The sequence below is a fragment of the Sciurus carolinensis genome, chromosome 14 (assembly GCF_902686445.1).
Source record: "Sciurus carolinensis chromosome 14, mSciCar1.2, whole genome shotgun sequence".
In the NCBI taxonomy this organism is placed as follows: Eukaryota; Metazoa; Chordata; class Mammalia; order Rodentia; family Sciuridae; genus Sciurus; species Sciurus carolinensis.
In genome coordinates, this window is record NC_062226.1 from 56,609,537 (window position 1) to 56,623,801 (window position 14,265).

At 40.2% G+C, this 14,265-nt stretch overlaps 1 long non-coding RNA gene across 1 annotated transcript; it reads left to right on the forward strand.

Moving 5' to 3' along the window:
• The first annotated feature begins 9,912 nt into the window (after positions 1-9,912).
• Positions 9,913-13,616, forward strand: LOC124964650 (uncharacterized). The gene is made up of 4 exons (XR_007105013.1): positions 9,913-10,005; positions 10,549-10,711; positions 11,456-11,514; positions 12,514-13,616. It is a non-coding gene; the product is annotated as an uncharacterized LOC124964650 (long non-coding RNA).
• Positions 13,617-14,265: the final 649 nt, after the last annotated feature.

The following is a 14,265-nucleotide window of genomic DNA, read 5'->3' on the forward strand; positions in this document are numbered from 1 at the left end:
ACTCTTCTAACACTTCTTTAACTGAGAAGTGCAGTGTGTCTTTCCTGCTCTTCTTCCTGGGAGAATTGCAAATGTTTCCATCAGTGAAGAATGGTGAAGGGGACATGACAACTTCTGAGACGACACCAGGCAAAGGCCACTTGGTTTACCATGTCCCATGTGCTGCCATGAAGGAAGTGTCCTGAGTCACTGAGGTGGAGGGATACAGACAGACACAGGCCTAGAGTCCCTGCCTGAAGTGCAGTCATTCAGCTGTACCTACCCAAGTGCCAGATGAGAGTGAAGAAGCTCTCTTGCAGGCTGAGCCCCAGCTTTAGCTGGGACAGTTCCCGCACATCTAAATCACTCCCAGGGGAGGCTCCAGATATTGAGAAACAGAGACAGATCATTCCTACAGTACCCTAAATATCCTAAATGCCGAGTTGATCTCTAAAATGATTATTTTTAAGCTGTTAAGATTTGGGTTGGTTTATTATGTGATCCTAACAGCAATGATGTGATGATTGGGGACATTCTTTACATATATTATACAGTCAATGGCTTCAGATAATTTAGGTACAACTTAAAAATATATGGAACAAGGAAGTACCCATGTTTTATTCCAGTGGAATTTGTGTGGTCCAACAAGAGACTGTTACCCAGTAGACACACTTTGATGTGATAGTGCAGATGCTGTGAAGAGGAATAAAGAGTAAAAAGTCTCCACAATTCAGTTCAAATTGGTTCCCACTTTTGGACTCTCATGGCAGGAAAAGTTCAAAACTGTAAATGAGATTCATTGTTTCTTGCAGATTTCTCCAGAAGAAATCAGAAAGCACAATAGCACAATAGTCAACAGTTGAAAAAACAAAAGTTTTCCAGAAGTCACTTGATTCTTGCACAGACCATCACCTAGAAAAGCCAGACTTGTAACTTATAATGCAGGAAAAGGACATACATTTTAGATCTTGTGCATCTATAATTTGGGCAAACAGAAGATTTCTCTGAACTAGCTACGGCTGGCAAAGACAGGTAAATGATCATTTTCTACCTGGTCCAACATAGCTAGTCCAAAGATAGTAATAAAGAAGGGGAGTTGGAGCACGTGTCATGATAAAATTTTTATTTCATGCCTTGTGGATCAAATTTCCCCCTTACCAACACATAATCTTCTCTATTACCAGATTCTTTTTATATGTAAAATTGTTGAGAAAAAATTTGTTACTCTAGTAGTTGCAAATAATGGCCTACAAGAAAGTGCTGTCCCATCCAAATGGTCAGCAATCCTCTAACAGAGTTTCCTGTAAATAAAGTGAAAGGAAACCCTGTTAGCAATGACACCAGGACAAGGAATGAAAGATCAACATCATACAAGGCAATGCAGGGCATCCCTTTCCAAAGACTCTAGTGAAAGGCATTTAAATAAGTGAATATTATGTTCATAAGTCAAAACCAAATATGCAGGTATATAAGGCCATGATATGACTTAGGACCCTTTAAGTGTTCAGACACAATTGTGTTCAGCTTGCTAGGGAGCAGCACTATCAGAACCCCAAGAAATGATATCTGTCACGTTAATTGGGAAGTTCAACGGCACCCCCTTTTCTCAGAAATGTAGCCTGAGTCTATTGATAATTCTCTGTGATTTGAGGAAAGATTCACAGGAAGAAGGAAAATATTCATGTTCCTCCTTTGCCTTAGGCACTCTTGAACATATCTACTACAATTCTGCCTTTATTAAATACAGACCTCAAGAATTGGCACAGCTGATGGAGCAGGGACAACTAAGACTTTGGAGTAAAAAAATTACTTAACTCCAAAATGGCATGATAATAATGGCACCAGACTCACTGAGGAGTCATGAATATGTGAGATTAATGTATAGAAAGTGACTCTCACATCCACTGGCATGTAGTGTGTTGTTTCTTCCTACCAAGTGCTTGATATTTTAGTGCTTCCTGGATATATCCATATGTTCATCCAGTAAATATGTATTGAATATCTCTCCTGCCCAATCTTACTCTACATTAATAAAACATAAACAGACTTGCCCTCAAGGAGCTTACATTTTAGATTTTGAGTAAAATTTGAAATGTAAAAGTACTTTGGGTTAAAATTACATATGGATCTTGGGAACGGAAGGAGAATTATCATGTTTGCCTCTATCTGTTCAGATCTGCTTATTCTGGGAAGTATGGAAGCTAAACTTATCCACAAAACTTATCATGGAAATTGTTTTTCTATGTTAATTCAACCACTTGAGTAGGAAATTCTTTCTGCATAAGATCATTTCAGGTGTTTTTAACAGACAGCTTGGATAAGTACAAGCATGTATACATCTATTCTAGACCATTGAACCAATGAGGTTTATTATGTTATTATTACCATTATTATTATTGTGAAGATTGAGTGTGAGTCTAGCAGTAAGAAAGACTATGGACATATATCCATTTATTAGTGGGACACTTATCTAAACATATATAGAACAGGTACACTGTTAGAGTCTAGGAACACAAAGAATGCTTTCTTTTGTGCTGGTTAAAATATTTGCAGAATATACATGTCATAAAACATGCTGCCCAGAGGGAGGTGTAGGAACCCAGAAGCACAGGAGTTCATCTTTCCCCAGGGTAGGGTGGTGGAGGACTCGGAGGCAGTGAGAGTTGGAAGACTGTGGGGATACATGGTGTTTTTCTCCCGGCCTTGATCTGTTAGAGAAGTTTGTCAGCTTGACAAAGGGCGGACTGCACAGAAATTTCCAGGCTGAAGCCACAGCATGAGCAAAGCACAAAAGTATTAATTTAAACCTCACAATGTCCCTGTGAGGCCGATTTAATTATCTCCATTGTGGAAAAGAGAAAACAGAAACTCTGAGAGAGTTTTCAGAGAGAGTTATACTGCTAAGAGAGGAAGCGCCAGCATTTTGATCCGCCTTGGCTGACCCTGAAGCATTTTCTTTCTCTACTATATTAAGCTGTGTCCCTGTTTATAGAATGAGGCCAAAGGTAAATGCATATCTATTATAGTTGTACAAAACTGCCATTGTACTGTTGAAGATCTAAACCTCTTTTATCACACATTTATTCATCATTTAACTCAACAAGATAGTAAACTCCTTCCTTAAAAGCTCAGGCAGAAAGTGAATCATCTAGGGCACTGTTATATAGATGGTTTCGCATGAGATTGCAAGGATGCAACCTCAAGTTCCTACAGAATAGAAGGTGGGGTAAGGGCAGCAAAGTGGACTTATACACTTCCTGCCAGTGTAGGGGAAACTGCTGATCAGCAGATGTCCATTGTTGTCATGTAAAATTGTCGACCTAGAGTGACCATATTCAGAAAAGTCAAGAATATAGATTGTACTTGACATCTCCATATTTTTAAATTTTGGAAACCAATTAATCTTCTTTGAAAGAAACACCCTAGAGAGCAAACAAAATATCCCTGTGAGCTCCGACTATGAGATTCCTGTGGAGAGTGTCTACCTATTTAAATTGCATTAGCAGGTAGTGGAGTGTCATATAAAGGAAACTGGGCTTGGGGTGAACTTGGGGTTCAATGTAAGTGTCCAATAAACATCTGTTGACTTGGCTGGTATTTTATGGGTCTTCTGAGATCTGTGACAACTTTCTGTTCTTGTTTCTTGTTGCACTAAATCATCTATCTTGACACTTAAAAGAGAGTTCTGTGCTTCCTGACTGTTCTCTTGGGGCCCCTTTCGTCTCCCAGTCTTTGTGGTAGAAGCTTGGTCCTGCACATTTGACATGAGCTCAGGTGACAAATAAGATTTTGCTGATCAAGTTGTGCTGTGACCCTTGCCAAGTGGCAGAAGCCCTGGGAGCCATTCTGGAGTGAATGTGGCAGTCACCCGATCCATCTTCTGGAGAAGAGTCACTTGCAGCTGCCTTGTGGAAGGGTCTGTCTTCTGCTTGCTCCAGTGCTGACTTCATAAGACCTATAAATTATAGCAATTAAATAAACATGCTATAAATCTTAAGTTTGTGACCAAACAACACCTACAAAGGTGACTCCCAGGAGACAGACCAGGAAGTTACATTATTTGTGCTGTGAACTTTCAATTAAGTAAAAGAAAATGTTTGCAAATGAGCAGAGATTCTGCAATACATGTTATATGATATTCAGGATAATTCTATAACCTAAAGAACACCTGAGGGTAAAGGTTCTGAGACAGCATGTTGAATGATTTAGACTTTCTGAATGATTTATGGTTAAAACCAGCTCCAACTGGATTTGATTAAACAACACACACACACACACACACACACACACACACACATCATGCATAGCATTTTCTATGTGCCTAGTATTGTCCTAACAGTTTTACTAACTTACTTTATGTGACAATGAAATAGGTGCTCTTTAAGGAAAGGCACTTGGAAAAGACAACTAAAGTGACTTGCTTGAGGTAATGCATTTAGTAATAGAGCTAGGATTTGAACTTAAGCAGTGTGGTTTCCAGAGCTATTCTGTGCTTGTGAGTATACTTTATACTTTACTGTGATATTTATCACATTCTTTGATGAAACAAACCTCTCATACAGATGTGACAATGTGTGATAGTTTTGAATATGATAAGTTTAAAATAGACTACTTAGGATTGAATAAAAATATCCTTAATATCAGATTCTGAAGCTTGGGTGCTCCTTTGAGAGGTTCCAAAAATAGTAGCCACTAGATCAGGGCTGCTTAGGTTGGAAACATGCTGGTAACAAACAAGCTTTCATTGTAAAATGAAAAAAAAAGAAAAAAAAAAAAAAAACCACCTATTTCAATTTGTGTCAACTTATTATTTGCATAGGTCTTAGAATGGGGCCATTCCATAACAAATGCTCAATAAATATACTATTACCCCTTCAATCACTTATTTATTCAGAATATAAGTCATGTATAGTCCTCTGTTGAATGTTAAAAGGTCCATGATGTGTTTGCCACTGAACTTGAACAGTGTAGGTTGTAAACATGAGGACACCACAGCTTCTTTCCTGACTAGGCATATATTCTAGCAGAGGATACCAACGCGTAGGGGAAAACTATTTCACTAAATGCCACAGTAGAGGCAAGTCCAAAGAAATAAGGAACAGTGTGGAAAGAAGGATCTGTTCCATCTGGAAAGTTGGGGGATTCACAGCAGAATGGCAAATAAACTAGACCTTAATGGTTGAATAATCACTTTCCAGAAATAACATTCCAAGCTGTGCCATAGAAGTATGGAAGTGCTCGGCATCTCAGAGGGAGTGGTGAGTAGGCAGTGTGGGCCCCGGATGTGCAAGATTCACCACTCACCCATTTCAAACATCCATGGCGGTAGCTGGCTATATTTAGTAATTTTTATTTTTTTAGAGCAGAAAAAAATTGATCAAGTAGCACAGTCTTCCTATTCTCCCTCTTCCATTAATTGTATATATTTTTAAAGCACTCCAGGGGTTATTGTGACGTACAGCCTGAGTTCCACATTCTTAGCTGAAAACAAAAATTTGGCAACCATAGGTTTTGGGAGTAGAGGGTGAAGAGAATGGGAGGAAGAATATGAGCTGAATGAGCAAGAAGACGGTAAGGCAGAGGGGCAGAGCAACGCACCCCACAGGCCCTGCCAAAGAGATTGGGCTCTGCAGAGAGTAGGCCTTCACCAAATTGTTCTGAGCAAGAAAGTGGGACTTTCTGATTCACATCTTAGAAAACAGACTGGTGTATGTGTGGAAAATGGATGATCACTTGTGGTAAGGCTTCAAAGATGGGAAGGAGAATGCCAAAAAAGCTCAGGCAAGAGCAGATATAGTTGAAAGAGGGAGTGGGAGAGGTTGTCAGCTCATAGGAGGGAATGGTAGTATCTCCAGGGACAGAACTATGGGTGCCAAGAGAAGGCAGAGGCTTTTTGAGATGAGGGGGCAGGAAAAAGTGAGAAGACCACCATTCCCTAAAACTGAGAAATTGGTCAGTCTCTGTCTTTGTCTGTCTCTGTCTCTCATCCACCTCTCTTCATGTCAGCTTTAGTCTCTCTCAGCAGTTTCCTCTTCAACTCAAACTCTTAATGAGGAGTAGCTGTTCCTACCCTAACTCTGTCAGACCTTTCTGCTGTAACCATCTCCAACGCATGCTGACAACAGGCTTCCCAAGAGGAGCTCATCTGATTGGTTCCCTTCATCTTTCACACTAGGCCAGTTCCAGCCATTCTGTGCTTTGATTGTCCTTGTTCAGATGTTCTTCCCAAGTCCACTCGCCTCTAGTCGAACAGGGAAGACAAGAGTCAGAAGTGTGGAGGATAGACCTTTTGACAGAAGAGACAAGGAAGGCAGCCATGATAATTATGCTTGTAAAAATGGACAGTATAAAGCGATTGATCAAACTGGAGGGGAAAGAACTAGGCAAAATATGCTATGTGACCCGAGAGAGAAAAAAAAATCACCATGGAGATTAAGAGAAGGGAGGAATCAAATGTGATTGGACTATCCTTTCTTAAAAGTTTTTCAAAGGTCATCAATGGCAGCTCTATTAGTTTCTCATTGCTGTAATGAATTACTATAAACTTAATAGCCTAAAACAACAAAAGTGTATTGAAGCTCTGAATGTGAGTAGTGCCATGAACAACTCACTGGACTATAATCAAGGTGACTGCAGTCTCAAGGGGAGAATCCATTTACTGGCCCTGTCCAGTTCTTAGAGGCCACCTATTCATGCACCTCTTCTTCCATCTTTAAAGCTATAATAGTAGATGGATCTCTTACCACATCACATCACTCTAACCTCCTTTGTTGCATCCTTCCTTCATTTTTAAAGGTCCCTGTGGTTACACTATGTCTGCCACAATAATGGAACATAATCTGCTGTTTTTAGATTAACTGATTAGTGACCTTAATTCTACTTGATAGGTCAATTTCCCATTTTCAGGGTCTGGAAATTAGGGTGTGAACATAATTTTAGAGGAGCACTGTACTGCCCACCACCAGGACATTTCAGATGGACAGGAAGAAAGAGTAGGGAAGCTGGAAGGCCGGGGTTTTTGTAGAAGGATGAGTAGTCTAATTTGGCTGAAGCTTAAAATTTATGTAAAGAAATATTAGGTGACAGAACAGCAGTCTGAGGTCATATTGTCAATTTTCATTTTAGCTACATTACTAACTGTAATGGTATCTCATTGTGGGTTTAATTCTTATTTCCCTAATGACAAATGATGCTGAATACATCTTTTGGTGCTTTTTAACCTTTTGTGAAACATTTTTGTGTGTGAATGTTGGAGTCATTTGGGTTATATATTTTGGGGATAATGAGCATTATGCTTCAGGGGATGGAATTTGTTTGGTGATAGGGAGTCACTGAGGGTTTTAGAAAAAGGAATGAGAAAATAGGACATGCTTTGGGACATAAATTTGAAATATGGAATGGATTGTGGCATGAAAAACTTAGATGAAGTCAATTCAGTCACAGATGTGGCTGTGGGAGTCTCCCCAAGAAAACAGAAGAATAATTACATGGAAAGGCTATGGAGTAGTGGTTAAGCTCATGTAGAGTCAACCTGCCTGGGTTTATTAAAGACATAAAATTTTCTAAAGCAATATTTATAGGTGATAGTCCCCTGAACCATGGCTTCATCATGCAACGGCCATTGCACCTTTGTGGGGAGGAGGGTGAGAGCAAAAACCCCACCCCATTTCTCTTAGAATTGGTGTAAATTTGGTTACACCAATTCGTGGGATCTAAGTCAGATTATCAAAATTAGGAAAGAGAACCAAGTCATGAAGCTGTGTTAAAATAGAGATTAGAATAAATGGGGTCAGAGTGGCCCTCTGAAAGATGGGGTAGGGAGTCAAATGACTATGGGAGCAAGGGGACAGGGTTTGGATAATTCTGGGGACAGGGTGTCAATACCTGTGGCAGCATTATGCATGTCCCCAGTGTGTGGTTTCCTGGGTCTTAAATGGGGCCAGAATCGTGGAACCATGATACAGATTGGGTAAGATATAGGAATTTTTTAAAATATTTTTTTTAGTTGTAAATGAACACCATACCCTTATTTTACTTACTTATATTTTATGTGGATCAAACCCAGCACCTCACATGTGCTAAGCAAGCGCTCTCTCACTGAGCTACAACCCTCAACTCCTGCTATGGGGATTTTTTACTTCATGGCCAGAATGAGCAACTGCATTGACTCTTCAAATGATGTGAAAGCAAGATGATTCTGTTGTTTCAATTTCTCTGGATTAAGCAGTCGCTGTCTATCTGTCAAGGAAGAGTCTTGCCCCTCCTACCTAGCGGTAGGGTCAGAAAACTCTTCTCGAACACCTGATACTTGTAGGAAGGAGTGTAATCATTTAGTTTCTGCGTCCTTCCTGGAGGGTGCTGTCACATTTTTTTTCTGCGGAGAAGCTGCCACACAGCTGAGGTTTAGGGCCTTGCCCAGGGTCACACTGTGCAACAAGGTTAGAGTAGGGTTAGCGTTGGCTGCGTGTGCCCACTCTCGGTTTCGTTCACCGGTTCACTCTGCTGGTGATCATGGCAGCTCTGGAAACAGAAGCAGGAAAATGTGATGCCAGACAGTAGCCAGAGAATTCAGAGGTGGGTAATAATCTGTTCTCAGTGTGTCTCTTAGAAGCCATCATGCAATAGAGAGAGTTGGGCCTCGCAATCTTCTGGACCAAAGATTACAGTTAATAAGTTCTTTGAGGCACGCTTTAGCTTCCATTTCCTTATTTTTTTTAATTTGTGGGATATGTGGCTGAAGGGTTCCCCACTGCAGTCTCTGTTGTATGGACACCCTTTCCTACCACTTCTGAGTGTAAAAACTAGTACAACTTTTCTAGAGAGCATCTTGGCAATATTGTTCGAAAGCCCTTACCATGGAACCCAACCCAGGAATTGCACTTTAGAAGAAAACCATAAATAATTAAGATGGGCATAAAGTTCTATATACAAAAGATGTGCACCCAAGTATCACTTTAAATAGCAGAACTCAGAATCAAAACTTCAGTGTGTGACAACAGTGGGATGATTAATAAGATTTGATTAAAATTGTGGAATAGCATGCTATGCAGCCATTAAAAACGGTGACACAGAGTAGAAGCTGGCATTCTACAGTCCATGGGCCAAATTAGCCCACTGTCTTTATTTGTAAATAAAATTTTATGGGAGGATGGCCATTACAACTCTTTGATGTATTGTCTATGGCTCATTTTTGGTCACAACAGTAGAGGTAACAGAGATTATGACGATCTTTATGTCTCTTACAGCTATCCCTTTAATATTTATTGGAGTTCTTTACTTGCCCCTGGAGAACTGTGGCATTTTTGGTCACTGTTAGTACCTGGCATCACTAATACATACAAAATCTATTTTTTAAAAAATCCTTCTAATAATAAACCATTAATACAATCTTACCTAAAACCTAAGAATCCTCTATCCATCCTTCAGCTGGATAGCTATAAGCAATTAGAGTCAAGCTGCCTACCCCTGATGTTGGGAGGTGCAGCACGCAGCCTTCCTTTTCTCTTTCCCCACTTTAGATTCCAACCTTCCTTCTCTATTTTTTTTACCAACCACAAAGAGGGTGAAAAATAAAAAAGGCACAGGGGACAAGAAGAATGAAGGAGGATAAGAACATTCCTACTTGGCTGGTGCTTCTGTAGGAGACTTGGTGATTCTGGACTTGGCTGAGCGCGTCTGTGCTTAGGTCTCTTTGGAGCCCCAGCTTGTTGGAACACTCCTTGATGGTGAGGCAGAAACCCATTTTCCTCCAGCTCCTGCTCCCCTTGCTTTTCCTGGGGTCCTCCACTTAGACAGTCCCAGCAGGGCCCTCTCACCCTTTCTAGGTGTCCTCTTAAGTAGTATTTAAAGTATTTCAGCTTTGGCGTAATCGCCCCTTCCCCCAGTACCCCACAGTAAACATTCAAGCGTTATTTATTTCAGCTTATCACACTCCAGGCAAGCGACCGACCCCAGTGGAGCCACAGCGCCTTTCTGCTTCACCAGTTAAACAGCTGGATGGCTCATCTCTGCCTTTGGATTTTTCAGGTGAATGTTGGACATTGGCACACTCACTCACCAAACTCTTGCCTAAGCTAGCGAGGCCAGACGATTCCCAGGAAGCTCCTCCCTGCCTCCCTTGGTGAGAATCAGTGAGTTCGTGAAAACACAGAGAACACACTCCATACAAGAGCTCCCTGAAAAATCTCCAACTGCCCCTTCTTTGTGGAGGAGTTGTCTACACTGGCACCATTGTGATTCTCTGATGATTTAATGGGTGATTTTGTTTCCTCTTAGTTCCCCGTATCTTTAAATAAATGCATATTACCTAGATGATAAAAAGTATATAAAAGATTCTGTTTCCATTTTAAAATGTCATGTTCAAGTCTTTGACAATCTTTTGTTCTTACTATCCAGATCTATAAAATGGACTGGTAAACGGTCCATTGAACTTCATTGTCAGAGGTATAATTGCTATTGCTATATAAACTGTACTAATATGTATTTAGCTGAAAAGTGAGGCAAGGGCAATTTTAAAGAGGTTGTTTTATTTATAAACATGGTGTCTTTTATTTCTTACTTGTCTGATAGCACAGGATTCTTTTCCTCCACTTCCTGGTGAATAGAAAGATCAGCTTCAACTGAAAAGAAAAGCCCACATTCTCCTAGCTTCCTTACTGCTTGCTTCCAACTCAAGCTAATTACTTGAACAGCACCTTTGGTGGAGAAGAGCTGACACCAGAAACTGGACAAGGTCTGTGTCTCCAGGTCTCCGAGGAGAGAGCAGTGAGTAAGGTGTTCTGCACAGCTCAATAATTCGCGCGGCAGGAAAGCCACACTTCCAAGGACAGGCAATATGTCTGCAGCATCCTCCTGGAGGAAGGAGGGCCAGGAGCTCATCTTTATGGCTTGAGGCTTGAAAGCTGCTTAACTGGGCGGAACGCCACCTCCTTGCCATCAAAGCTGTCCACCTGGCAGTGAATCTCAATGAGACAGCTGACTGGCTCAGCAGACAAGTTGCCTTGCCAAGGGGATGAGAACTTAACCAGAAGGTCTTTCAGGAAATCTGTTTAGGATGTGGGGGATGAAGAGGAAGAGAAGGATCAATTCATCCCCTAAATGAGGCGAACGAGAAGGGGCAGCCGTTCTTGGGTTGTACAAACCATTTTGAGCTTTCTGTGCCCTTAATTCTGTTAGGCCTAAATTCTGAAAGATGCAGATTTTAGATTCCAATATTAGCATCAAATATGAAGTGAGAAACATTAATTAATCAATGCTTTGTAAATAGAAAATGGAAATTGGTTTAAATTCAAAGAGTAAAGCTAAGAAAGGACCTTAAAAATGTTTTCACTAGAAAGTGCCCAGCAAGAGCAAGAATACTACTGGGAAGGCACAAAGCCATTCATTTTTAAAATTTACAGTTGGAAATGTCTTGGTTGTTTCGTTTCCCCAAATAATTCCAATATCTCTTACTTACGCAGTTCTCTCTGTGTGTCAGGTACCATGCTCAGCACTTTACGTGAACATTTTCCTCTACTGACCTTGAGAAACCAAGTGGTGAGTCTTTTTAGCTTCACTCCACTGGCAAGAAAAACGAGAGACAGGCACATTTTGTAAATTGTCCATAGATATAGCACGACAATTTTCAAGTGACAACAAATATTCAATCTCTGATTTTTCCCACTCCAAACTCCAGAATCTTAACCACCAGGCTGTATGTACCAAATTTACTATAAAAAGCAGTGCTTTGTTACAAAACAGGACTGCAGAGAGATCGTGTGGACATGTGTGGAATATGGGATTTTCCCTCCAGTCACTCTTATATTTATTCCCCATCTGCCCCCGGGTCTAGAATGTTCCCATCACAGAATCTTTGATGAAGCTAACATTCAGAAGAACCTGTGTCCCTTCAGATAGGCTCTTGTAGCCTGATTCAGCCATCACCTCATCATTTTTCACCCCTTTCCCATCTACCAGTGGTAGGAAGAGGGAAAGAGAGCAGAGAATAAATGAAACGTGGGCATAATCTCTAGAAATCCCAGTTTTCTACCTATGGCTTTGAGTTATGACAAGGCAGACACATGTATATACATACACATAATGCTATATAACTTTTGTTTAGTGATATCTCTGATTCTTCTGGAATTGGAGAATATACATTTTAAAAAAATAAATGGGTTGTGGATAGAGTCTCTACAAACAAAGGTCACTCAGACTAAAGGAATATTTGGAAACAGCTTTATAGATCAAAGCACAGACCACCAGCAAAACACTGCCCAGAATCACTATTTGTGACAATGTGAAGCTGGTTGGATGAGTTATAAAATTTAAGTCCTATTGTTCTCTATGTAAATAGAAGCAATAGAACTTGTAGGTGTAATGTGGGGGAAAAAATGTGTGAGATATTCCATATAAGATATTTAACAAAATACTAGCTCAGGGCAAACACTCAAAGGTATTAACTGTTCTTATTGATCTGGAGTACTACTCAAGTTTTAAGAATGGAAAAAGAAAAGTACCTTCTATATTGAATGCTTCCTCTCACTTATTCTTCAGGTTTCAGCCTAAAATAATCTTCAAGAAAGAATTGACTTCTCCGTTCAGTTCATTATTGGATAAGAAAAAATGACCTGGCCAACAATGGGTTGAGCATCCATTCTGGTTGCTCCCCTAACACCTCGATCTGACTGCTTTTGGAGAAGGTGCCACACGATGCTGTAAAGGATTGTTATGTCCTTGAGAACAGGGTATACCTATTGCAGGGTATGAAATACGGGGTCTATAAAATAAATATCTACTGGAGGAAGGAATTAGAATTGACAAGATGATATATGTGAAAGTTTAAGTTATTGGGAACATCCTTACTCTCCTTTTGTATTACTGTAATATGCAATAACAACTGTGACATAAAATGATTCCCATTAGCTCTTCCTGATCCTAGAAATGGAGAAATAGTTATTTAACCATTTACTGTTTAAGTTAAACGTGGAGCGACATTTCCCCATACCAGGCAGTTTTATGTGCAAAGTTTTGTTTCTGCACAGAAGTGGATACTAATTAAAAAAAAGAGAGAGAGAGAGATGGTGTCATCATTAATAGCTAAATAGAAGTCATTTCTAGTGATGTCCACAAGGCTCGCTAAAATTTTTATGCTGATTTCATGTGGCAAGAACTGTAGTACTGAATAGAGAATTGTTTCTGACCTGCAACATTGTTCAATGTTTGTGATGCTGTAAATTGGACACATTTTGTGGATTTTTTATTGTAAATGCTTTGGTTTGCAGTATAGATCTCTGGGCTCTGGTGGGACTTTACACAGCCTCCCTAGGCTGCAGATGGGAGAGAGAAACGGCCACTGCTCTGAAGGGAGTGGAGAGCAGCAAAATGAGCCAAGGCTTTGTATGTGCTCATTACAGGCGCAACAGTTATGCAAACGAAGAACCCAACGTTTTACTAAATTGATGCCAAAAATCTTGTCCCACACTACAACAAATGTTTGAATCTGCACAGAGCCTATGTAGAATAAAATCAATATGCTGTTGTTGGAATACATGTCTTTGGATAAAACTGTTGTTCGAGAATGCCTTGGACACTTATTTTGAATGATCCTTATCTAATAGTAAATTGGATATGCATTTTTTCTCTATTAGAGATGGAATTCTTGAGCATGTTCTTTTTTGTCTCGCCCTCAAAATTTCTGCTGGGAAGGGGTGTGAAGGGAGCAGGAATGAGCAGTATTATCCTGGACACTTTCCTTATTATATAAGATGATTATTGAGTATCTGTTTTAGAGATGAGAAAATGAGGCCCTGAGAAATTAACAAATTTCCCCAAGAGGTGAAATAGATTTTGAACTCAGGATTATGTGGCATCCAAGTACATACTCCTTCCATCTAACTAAGTCACCCCTGGGGGAAGTGGGTGTGGTCTGTGGTTTGGGTAAGTCACTCTGGTTTCTAATTTCCTCATTCCCTTGTCATGAGGTTAATTGCACTCCCAATAGCAGGTTCTTGAAGTGTAAGCCCTTTCATTGTAGGGAGATGAACAATGCTTAAGTATTCACTTGGTCTTATGGTTAAGGTATTTCTTACTGCTTTGAGAATATCCTTGTTCCAGAAATAATAAATGAACAGGAGAGCAATCTTCCCATCTATAGGTCAGCTTTGCACTCTCTAGTTCTAGATGTGGTTATTTCTTAAACAGCAGAAAATTCCTGCAAGACCTGGGGACTTTTGTTTTTAATCCTGGGTGACCATTCCATCTATCCCTGTTTTCTTTCCCTTCTTCGTGATCGATCAACTAAGTCCC